The sequence below is a fragment of the Pituophis catenifer genome, unplaced genomic scaffold (assembly GCF_029215685.1).
Source record: "Pituophis catenifer annectens isolate HBS135680 unplaced genomic scaffold, rPitCat1.0.hap2 SCAF_2, whole genome shotgun sequence".
Classification (NCBI taxonomy): Eukaryota; Metazoa; Chordata; class Lepidosauria; order Squamata; family Colubridae; genus Pituophis; species Pituophis catenifer.
In genome coordinates, this window is record NW_027256882.1 from 218,371,998 (window position 1) to 218,383,753 (window position 11,756).

Here is an 11,756-nt window from a genome sequence, read left to right on the forward strand (position 1 = left end):
CTACTCAAAATTTCCACTACCGGTTCACTGATCTACAAGGTTGATAAATGGCTCAGTATAAAGAAAGATGCTGTGCTTGTCAGCTGGAAAGCTGACAGCTCATATTTAAGACCCAAACATTGCTGACCAGGTGAGCTCCCATTACTTGCCCCAGCTCCTGTCCACCTAGCAATTCAAAAACATGCAATGCAAGTAGATAAATAGGTACCACTTTGGTGGGAAGGTAACAGGGTTCTGTGCACGTCGGTGTATAGTCATGCTGGCCATATGATATAGCAGTGTCTTTAGACAACGCCTAAATTGGACACCGCTGGACAGGGAAACCTTTACGTTTACCTTTATCTTTACAAGGCTGATGAGTGGGCTGGTCTACAAGCATGGTAAGTAAATAAATAGTTGTAGTTGTCTAGACCGTCCCTTATTTTTCCAATAACCAGGAGCACTACACAGGTGACCCTGAGGACACAGATAAACCTCCCAAGAACTTCAACAACCCTCTAAAAGATTAAAATGACCAGCTGTCTGCAAGGAATATAAATCTTTCCATTCCCCACTAACCTGTCAGAGCTGAAGAAGCGAAATGTCTTCAAAGAAAAAAACAAGAAAGTCCAGTTGCCTCCTGAAAATGCACCTTTGCGACAACCGTGACCTGGATATCTGAGAATCTCTACACTCGACTTTTAACTATACAATTTGGGATGAACCTCCTTTGAATGGTGTGGGAGTAGGAATGGATTTCCAGAAAAAAATTGCAGACTACAGCAACCAGGAGCATTACTCAGATGATCCTGAGGACATAGATAAATCTCCAAGTGCTACTGAATGTAGAAGGGAAAGATCCAAATGAACAGTGGTGAGAGATCCAAGATAACCTCATGGAAATTGCTGAATAGTATGTGGCAAAACCAAACAGAACCACTGTTCTGCTTATTTGGATAACTGATCCAAATAACTGATCAGCAAAGGGTGGTCAAAGCCAAAGATAATAAGGATGAAGTTAAAAAGCTGGCAATTTTCCAATCTGAAGCCAGGAAAGACAAAAATAAGTAGTATGAGGAGCAGTGTCTACATCTGGAAGATGCTAATAGGAAGGGACCTACTAAGATCATGTTTGCCATAGTGAAAATGAAGCGATCCAGGTTTTTAGCATAGCATTACTGAAGACCGCAATGGGAATGTACAAAATGGCCAGCAGAAGTTTGAGAATAGATGGAAAGAATATACAGAAGGACTTTACAGCAGTTTGACTTACTAGCAAGGTGACAAAGATGACAGCCTAATTAACAAAGAACCAAACATCTTGAAAAAAAGAAGTAGAAGTACAATGGACCATGGGCCTTGACTACTGCAACGCTCTCTACATGGGGCTCCCCTTGAGGAGCACCCGGAGGCTCCAACTGGTCCAGAATGCAGCAGCGCGGGTAGTGACGGGAGCAGCCTGGCGCTCCCATGTAACACCGCTCCTGCGCGAGCTGCACTGGCTCCCAGTGGTCTTCCGGGTGCACTTCAAGGTGTTGGTTATCACCTTTAAAGCGCTCCATGGCATAGGGCCTAGCTATCTTCGAGACCGCCTGCTGCCACCGACGATCTCCCATCGACCCGTGCGCTCCCACAGAGAGGGCCTCCTCGGGGTGCCATCAGCCAAACAGTGCAGGCTGGTGACCCCCAGGGGGAGGGCCTTCTCTGTGGGGGCACCTACCCTCTGGAATCAATTGCCTCCAGAGATAAGGAGAATCCAAGACCTCGGTGCCTTCCGCCGTGCCCTTAAAACCTTCCTTTTCCAGCAAGCCGGGCTGGCCTAATTTTTTAAGTGTTTTTAAGTGTTTTGTTTATTGTTTTTAATTAATGGGGCCAAATTTATATATGTATATTTTAACTGTATTTTAATATTTGTACTTGATGTTTTTACTTGGCTGTTCACCGCCCTGAGTCCTCAGGGAGAAGGGCGGTATACAAATTCAAAATAAAATAAAATAAATAAATAAATGGGGAAATTGCCGCAGGTTTTGATGGAATACCTGCAGAATTACCAAGACCAATTAACATAATCACTGCCCTGTGTCAAGAGATATGGACTACATGTCAATGGTCTCAGGACTGGAAAAGATCGGTTTTTATCCTATTAGTAAAGAAAGGTGATGCCAGAGACTGCTCCAACTATTGTATGATTACATTGATTTCTCATGCAAGCAAGAGTCTGTTGAAAACAGAGGCTACAGAATGTCATTGATCAAGAGTTACCCGATGTATAAGCTGGCTTTAGAAAGGGGCGTGGCACTCAAGATGACATTGCCAATATTAAATGCATTATGGAAAATCAAAATTTCAGATGGATCTTTATATGTGTTTTATGGGTTACAGAAAAACTTTTGAATGTGTAGAACACAATAAGTTATGGGTGGCTTTTTATGATTTTGGTGTCCCAATCCACCTGATCATCAGATCACTGTACACTGATCAGGAGCAACAGTGAGAACACTTTATGGTGACACAGATCGGTTCAGGATCAGTAAGGGAGTTAGACAGGAATGTATTTAATCACCTTTTTTTGTCAATATATATGCTGAATTGCTCATGCAGAAATTAGATCTGTAACTGCCTGATGTTGGAGTGAAGATTGGGGGAAGAACCATAAATAATAATAATTATTATTAATTTTTATTAATTTTATTAATAAAAATTTATTAATAATAAAAAATAGAAAGTACATAGATGATATAACATTATTGATTGAAAATAAGGAAGACCTGGAAAAAATGATCTAGAAGATCAAGGAGGAAAGTGAAAAAGTAGGATAGATTCTTAATACAGTGGTGAAATCTAAAATTTATTACTACCAGTTCTGTGGGCATGGCTTGGTGGGGGGGGTGTTAATGTGACTGGGTGGGGGTGGCCATTTTTTTTAACTTTTAAAACCATTTTTTCTACAACCTCTTCGGCGAAGAGGTTGTAAAAAAATGCTTTCAAAATGTTGCGATATTTTCAGGATCAGACTCAATAAATAATTTTGAGAATTAAGAGTTCAAATATATCTCTCTTTATTTACATAAGGCATTCTATATTCACTGAATATTCACAGATAGAAGCGAAGAAGGGATGAATGCAGCTCCTTATATATACAATGGGTGGAGCTAGATATGGGAGTGGTGAAGTATGAATACATTAAGAAGTGAAGAATAAGTTAACCCCTGATACCCTGTTCATATACTATTTACATAATGGAGAATAAGGCATTTACTTGTGACAAATCCCCCTCTAAATGCCGATTCGATATATTACACCAATTACATTCAGATTCAGAACAATATAAAACATGTAACTTAGAAGTCAAATATTTATGTTGCTTGGACGGCAAAGGCTTTGTTAATATGTCAGCTATTTGCTCTGATGTTTCACAATGAACTGCTTTGATAAATCCATCCTGAGATAACTGTCTCACATGTTTAAATTTTATATCTATATGTCTGGACCTTTGTCCAATAGCATCAGATCTAGATATTTCGATAGCAGCTTTGTTATCTTCATGCATGATAAATGGTAAAGTGGGTTTTTTCCAAATGTCTGAAAGTAAGTCATTAAACCATACAAGGTTATTTGCTGCTTTAGATAGACAAACATATTCTGCTTCTGTTGTTGAAGTGGCTACTAAATCTTGTTTGCCAGTGTACCAGTAAACTGGACAACCGTTAAGGAGAAATATATAACCAGATGTGCTTTTTCTACATGAAGTATCGCCAGCCCAATCCGCATCGGCGTAACATGTGAGGATGGGCTCCTTGATATTATTAGGTTCCAATAACAAACAAAAGTCTAAACTATTCTTCAAATATCTTAATATCCTTTTGACAGCTTCCCAATGGTATAGTGTTGGTTTGCTGACATGTCTGGACAATAAGTTGAGAGGCAAGGCAATATCAGGTCTAGTCCAATTGGAAATGTAAAGAAGGGAACCTATGATTGATCTATAAAATGTATTATCTTTGAATTCAGGGGATGATTCGTCTGCATTCCTTAGAAAATCAGTTTGCATGGGAGTGTCACAGGGCTTAGCATCACTTAAATTACATTTATTCAAGAGTTCTATGATTTTATCTCTTTGAGAAAGTTTGAATCCCCTTCTGGTTTTACTGATTTGAACACCAAGATACTTATTTACTTTACCCAAAGATTTCAGTGAAAAATGTTCATTTAGTTTTGTTACAAATGTTTCTCTCCTCTCTTTATGTTTACCAATGTACAAAATATCATCCACATAGATCAATACAAATTCTATGGAATCACCATCCTTTTTTACAAAGAAACAATTGTCAGCAGTAGTGGCACTGAAATCCATAGTTTTAAGCACTTTTACTAAACAATCATACCATCGTTTACCAGATTGTTTCAACCCGTATAAACTTTTGTTTAATAACCAAGTCTCATTTTTGTTTGTGTATTGACTGTGAGGTGCTCTTACATATATTTCTTTATCTAATTTTGCGTGTAAATACGCAGTCTGTATGTCATATTGGAACACGTTGAGATTGAGTGCTGATGCTATAACTAGAGCTGTTTTGACACTCTCTGTTCTTACTGTGGGAGAGTATGTGTCTGTATAATCCTCGGGATATTTCTGTGCATAACCTTGTGCAACTAATCTAGCTTTGTATAGTGTATTGCCTCCCTCCAAATTTTTAATTTTATATATCCACCTAGTGCCAATGATGGTTTTGTCCTTTGGTGCAATTGCAGGTGTAAATACATTTAGCCCTCGTAAACTATCCATCTCTTTAGTCATTGCTGATTCCCATTTTTCCTTTTCTTCAGGAGGAAGTTTTAACACTTCCTCATATGTATTAGGTGTTGTTGATTCTCCATTCATATACATTACATAATCTTTGTATTTGTTTGGCACTTGATTCCTGCTACTTCTGATTGCTCTTTCAGGCTTACTATCATTGTCATGTAAATACCTTGCTTCCTTTTTTGTTAATGAGTCTGACTTTATTTTGTGTTGACTGTTTGTCCATGTTTTGGTTTTGTTTCTATACATGTTGTTACTGTGTTCTTCTATAGTACTTTTTTTTTGGAGTTTGGAATCTGATTTGGTGTTTGGGAATATTTCATTAAGATGTATTTTAGACCAGTTGGCCTGTTCATGGAACACAGCCGTTCTGGAAACTATAAATTTATTATTATTATCGATGAATCTGTATCCTTTTGTGCCTGTCTCGTATCCCATAAATCTAAGTCTTCTGGATACGTTCTCTCCTTTGCGCCTTAATTGTTTAGGTATGTGTACGTCTGCAGTGACTCCAAATATGTGCATGTGTGCTAATTTTGGTTTCCTATTATACATTACTTCATATGGTGTCTTATTTACAATGCTGGACCAAGTTCTATTTTGTGTGTAATTAGAATATTGTAGTGCTTCTGACCAGAATTGTTTGCCTAAGCCAGCATCTTCTAATGTGCATCTAATCATGGTTTGTAATGTTGAGTTCTTTCTCTCTACCACTCCGTTCTGGAATGCGGAAAATGGGCTAGATGTGTAATGTAACATTCCTTTGTCCTTTAGCCATTGGGAGAATTCCTTAGACATGAATTCACATCCCCTATCTGTCATGATTTGCTTTATTTTAATATTGTGCTGTGTTTCTATACGTTTGTAGAACTATTTAAATTTTTGAAAGGTTTCATCTTTATGTTTTAATGTGTAAACAAATCCATAACGACTATAATCATCTACAATGGTTAGAAAGTAACATTTTTTGTAAGTAATTGATGGTGTTAGTGGACCAACTAGGTCCATGTGTACTAAATCAAAAATTTTGTTGGTTGACCTTGTTGATTTTCTAGGTCTGGGACTAGTTTTTAGCTTTGTAGACTTACATACTGAGCATTCCAAATAGTTTTCACAATTTTTTATTTTAACACCTTCTGCGTGTTCAGTCATCTTTTGTACTACAGGAAAACTGGCATGTCCTAACTTCCTATGTAAAACATGAGCACACTCATCGTGAATTGGCTTACCTATTTTAGGTTTTTTTTTCATTGTGTGTATCTTTGTGATTATGAGTTACTTCACATTCATCATTGTCACTGTTACTATTGTTTCCATTATCTATTTCAATGCTATCTTCCATATTTGAATCAATGCTGTGTAACCATTTCTCCTTTGTCATTAAATAAGGTAGGCCTCCTTTGATTATTACTGTACCTATATCTATTCTATTTTTCTCTAATGTTGCTTTTCCCTTTGAGAACACAATGTTAATGTCAGAATCTCTGCTTAGTTTTATGGCACTAAGTATGTTATGAGGTATTTCAGGTATTAGTAATACCCCCTCTATTTTTCCTAGACCAGGTAAGGTTACATTCCCTCTACCTATTACTTGGACTTTTTCTTGATTAGCTACTTTGATTACAAATTTATCCTCTACAAATGAAGACAATATATTTCTATTATTTGTAGTGTGATTGGTTGCTCCAGAATCAATAAGCCAATTATTGTTCTCTGGTTGTTGTATGTTAGTGTTGTCTTGTTTGTTTAGTCCATTCAGTGAACCAGATTTTCTATCCTTTGAATTATCTCTGCCCCCTCTATGTTCTTTATAATTAGGTGGACTTCTATACCTATGTCTATCAATGGAAGACTGTCTGTTGTTGTACTTACTTCTGTATTCTGGCCTATGCCTTTCTCTTGGAATTTTAGGGCAATCCCTCCTATTATGCTCTTTGGACCCACAATTGTGGCATCTAAATGTTTCATGATATCTTTCTTGAAATGCTACCTTTCTATATTGTTTGTGTTCTATGTGATTGTTAGAGCGACTCCTCCTTGAGTTGTCTTCAGCTATTAACTTATTGGATAGACTTTCTATGGATAAGTATCCTAGATTGATTGTGTCTAAATGTGACATATAATTATCCCATGATGGGTCAAGTGAGTTGATGATAACACTTTTCATCGTTTGATCTGAAATCACCTCCCCCCTTAAATGTAGTTCTGCTCTAATTTTGTTTAAAGATATTAAATGTTCACTTATGGTAACCCCTGGCTTTATCCTAGAAGAGAAGAAATCTTTAGACATTCTTGTGGTAGTAGCTACACTATCACTGTGAAATAAATTGAACATGCATTGAATAATTTCTGAGACAGTCAGATTCTGCTTAATGCTGTGATACATGGCAGGAGACACACTGGAAATTAATAAGAAAAATGCTCTATGGTGTAGGCAATCTAACTTTAGAGTCCAAGGTCTTTTTGGGGGATTAGTGATAAAAAACAATAAGTTTTCTTTCATAAAGACAACCTGGAGCTGCTGATACCATTCTTGCAAATTAATGCCATCTATCCTCAGCTTTGGGAAGTCACTGGGTAAATTCCCAACATTGTTGGGTCCATTACTTACAACCGGGGGTAGTCCGTGGTCTCGTAAATGCTGGAAATTACAAAACGGCGTGGGAATGCTCGCAACGAGTCTGCATGATTCTCTCCGCATCTCATGTCTTCCTGGGTCGTCCTCGTAGTCTTGCGCATGCGCGTTGCTCATTTCGTCCCTGGAGTCGTCGTGAGAGGTTCTCGCTGCTCCGTTGTTTTTTAGCATATCTTGGAGTTTCGCGATGAGACTTTCATCGCTCTTTTGGCTTTTTAAAAGTTTTAGTATCTCTGACCTGAGTTCGTTGTTTTCTATTTCGTTTTCCTCCTGGTCATCATCTTCATTTATTATTTCTTCGTCTTCTGTGGTGTATTCTTCAGATTCTCTCGAAATTGCATTCGTGGACTCATCGATTATTTCTTGATCCGTTTCCATTTCTTTGCTGTATGCCCTGGTGTTGGGTCTATCTCTTTTAGACATATTTAAATTTTTATTGAGTCAATTCAACCATCCTCTGCTACCAGATTGTTGCGATATTTTCAGGATCAGACTCAATAAATAATTTTGAGAATTAAGAGTTCAAATATATCTCTCTTTATTTACATAAGGCATTCTATATTCACTGAATATTCACAGATAGAAGCGAAGAAGGGATGAATGCAGCTCCTTATATATACAATGGGTGGAGCTAGATATGGGAGTGGTGAAGTATGAATACATTAAGAAGTGAAGAATAAGTTAACCCCTGATACCCTGTTCATATACTATTTACATAATGGAGAATAAGGCATTTACTTGTGACACAAAAGGCTCTGATGATCCCAGCTGAGTTGCCTGATTGTCAGAGGGTTTTTTAAAAACCGTCTGCCAATCAGGCAACTCAGCTGGGATCGTCAGAGCTTGGATTGTCAAAGCCATTTAAAAGAAAAAAAGCCTCTGATGATCGCACGGCTCAGCTGGGCATGGAGGGGGCAGGGATTTTTGCTACCGGTTCTCCAAACCACCCGCCTCCATTGCTACCGGATCGGGCGATCCGGTCTGAACTGGGAGCATTTCAACCCTGTCTTAATATCAGAAAAACAAAGATAATGTCAACAGCAGCAAATATCAGCAATGGCTGATCGAATAAGAACTGATGCCTTTGAACTGTGTACAGCCATTGAAACTAACAGAGAGATGTTAAATCATATAAAACCAGACACATCACTAGAAGTTAAAATCACAAGACTACATCTGATTTACTTTGGCCACGTCAAGTGTGCAAATTCATTGGAGAAGGCAGTGCTGCTAGGAATGGTTAGTAGAGCAAGAATAAGGGGCAAGCACAGAACACACTAGGAACGTGATGGCTCAGTGACTAAGACGCTGGGCTTGTCGATCAAAAGGTCGGCAGTTCACCGGTTTGAATCCCTAGTGCCGCGTAACGGGGTGAGCTCCTGTTATTTGTCCCAGTTTCTGCCAACCTAGCAGTTCGAAAGTATGTAAAAAATGCAAGTAGAAAAATAGGGACCACCTTTGGTGGGAAGGTAACAGCGTTCTGTGCGCCTTTGGTGTTTAATCATACCGGCCACATGACCACAGAGATGTCTTCGTTCAGCGCTGGCTCTTCAGATTTGAAATGGAGATGAGCACTACCCCCTAGAGTCGGGAACGACTAGCACATATGTGCGAGGGGAACCTTTACCTTTATCTTTACAGAGCACACTGGCTTGATAATATCAAATCTGATACAAAGTTGAATATCCAACAATTGAAAGAAGTTCTGTTTGATAGGGTAACATAGAGAGTACTTGCCTATAAAGTCGCAAAGAACAGGACTCAACTAAATGGTTAAAATAACAACAATTTACCTTAAATAAATAAAATGTGCATATACGGTATGTGATTGCTTCAAATGGCAACCTGGATATTTATATGCTAAAGGAAGTCTTACCAAGTTTTGAAAAATAAGCTCTGCTAAATTTGGATAGAATGTAATTAATTGGATTCTCACATTGTTCTATACCACATTGTTGGCCATTACCACCTGGCCCTCCGAGGTCAAACACAACTCTGATGTGGCCCTCAATGAAATTGAGTGTGACAACCCTGCTTTACAATAAACGAGTTTACAAGCCACGTGTTAGGATCACATCATACAAAACCAAAGCATTTATTTGCTCACTTGACTTTCCAAAGGAAAACAAATTCCTGACCTCAAAACATAATCTAAACAGAAAGGGAGGGAGAGGGTGACATATAAATATTCATGTAAATAATGCTAAGAATTCTGCAAAATGTAGATTGTCCCAAGGATCAGAAAGCAATCAAATTTTACAATTAAGAGGCAAAAGCAACATTTCAACTTTTGATTTAAAAATACTCTTTGGAACACTACATTCCCTTTGCCAGTTCCTCTGCTCTGTATATATGTATTTCGCTTATCATTGTTACTTAGCAGATAGCTAGTTTTCTTCCATTTAAGTAGATTATCAAACATTTCTGCTCACTATAAAAAAAATAACAATTTATTGCTGGCTATTTGTAAAATAATATCCAGTTGTCTATGGAATGTAATTTATTTGAAGTGGTATATACCTGAATAAATATAGATTGATCATAACCAGACACTCTGTAAAACAACACCATAGAGATAAATTATGTAGGGTTAATTACTAAGATTACAATTTTGCTGCTTATTGGTTAGTGTTTGTTGCTTTTGTATCAGTAGAAATAGTGAAAGGCTCTTGATATACTCAGATAATAATTAATAATCGTATATTATTCAAAATTCCAAATACTTAATGGGCTTTATTTTCAGATAATCCTGTTTAGGATAAAATACATGTGTATTCCTGTTTTACTCATTAATTCCTTTACTGATTGTTAATACAAATTGTCCATAGCAAGGAGTCTTTCAGGCTAGTCCTATGCATGTCTGCTCAAAAATAAATGTTATTTGATTGTAAATAAAGTTCAACTCTGTTTTAAGTTTATTTTTCCTGTCAAAGGTCACCCTTGCCTAGATTATGAAAGCTTTCAAATAACCTTATCACAAGCTTCACTGCAAGTGGAACTACCAAACCCTTTACTGTTTTTTATTTTCCTGTAATTAGCTTAGGGATAGATAGTTTTTTTAATAGTTGATTTCTGTAGCATTCCATTCTCTGTGCAGGAAACTAACTTCAACAGCGAGGAAAGCTCTGTGTTCTGTAATCCCTTCAGGGCTAAGTCCACATCAGTACTCAAGAGTGAATGAACAACGAAAGACACATTTAATTATAATGCCAAACAATATTAATTTCAAAATATATTAAAATGACTGCAGCTCATCCGTCTAAACAAAGATGGATAATAAGCCTCAGTTGTTCCTTTCTTTATGGTCTTAACCACTTACAGCATAATTTTGGCATGCCAGAAACAATTAAGTTGTTAGCTTAGTGGAACAAAACAACCAAAAAACCTTCTCCTCAATAATTCTTCAATGCATTCAAATACATGACAATTTGCACTTTTTAAAAATATTCCTCTCGGTATACTGTTTTATAAAAACCAATGATGGCGCTAATTAATTTATTTTACTATACATATACACGAGTGGTGAAATTGAATTATTTTTTACTACCGGTTCTGTCAACGTGGCTTGGTGGGTGTGGCTTGGTGGCAGTGGTGGGATTCAAGTAATTTAACAACTGGTTCTCTGTCCTAATGATTTCTTCCAACAACCAGTTTGCCAAACTGCTCAGAAAGCTAACAACCGGTTCTCCCGAAGTGGTGCGAACTGGCTGAATCCCTGCTTGGTGGGCGTGGCAGGGGAAGGATACTGCAAAATCTCCATTTCCATCCCACTTTCCAAAATCGACCCATAATGTGGCTCAGCATGTTGTATAAACCAGATTTATGAATTTAAAAACTCTATGCTTCTTCAACTATTGAAAGATCCTCTAGCTAGCTAGTAGACCAAATTCAGTCTTTCATTATATTGATGCAAGTCCCCATGGTAACAATGTGTGCCACGCGTCTCAAAGAAACATGTCCATGCAGTGTTAAATAGAATGGCTTCTTGTTTACTCCTGGCTCTCGCTAATAAGTGTGCATGTTTATTTTACATACCAATGATCTCAATGAGGAATATATCTCCAGTTTTTTTATTATTATTATGAAACATTCATTTTGCATTGAACAACTGCACTTACTATTTATGTTCCTTGTTGACATCTTGATACTTTGCCAAATTGAGGGGCAGTATTGATTTTAGTAAATTTCTCTTATCCCTGTCCTCCAGGAGCTTGAAGTAATATCCTCCTAATTTTATTTTTCTACGGAGGAAGCGATTGGCTGAAATTCTGCCAGCAATTATCATGTCTGAATTACTTCTGGCTCAATGGAGAAGTTGCCTGATGAGATACATCCCCC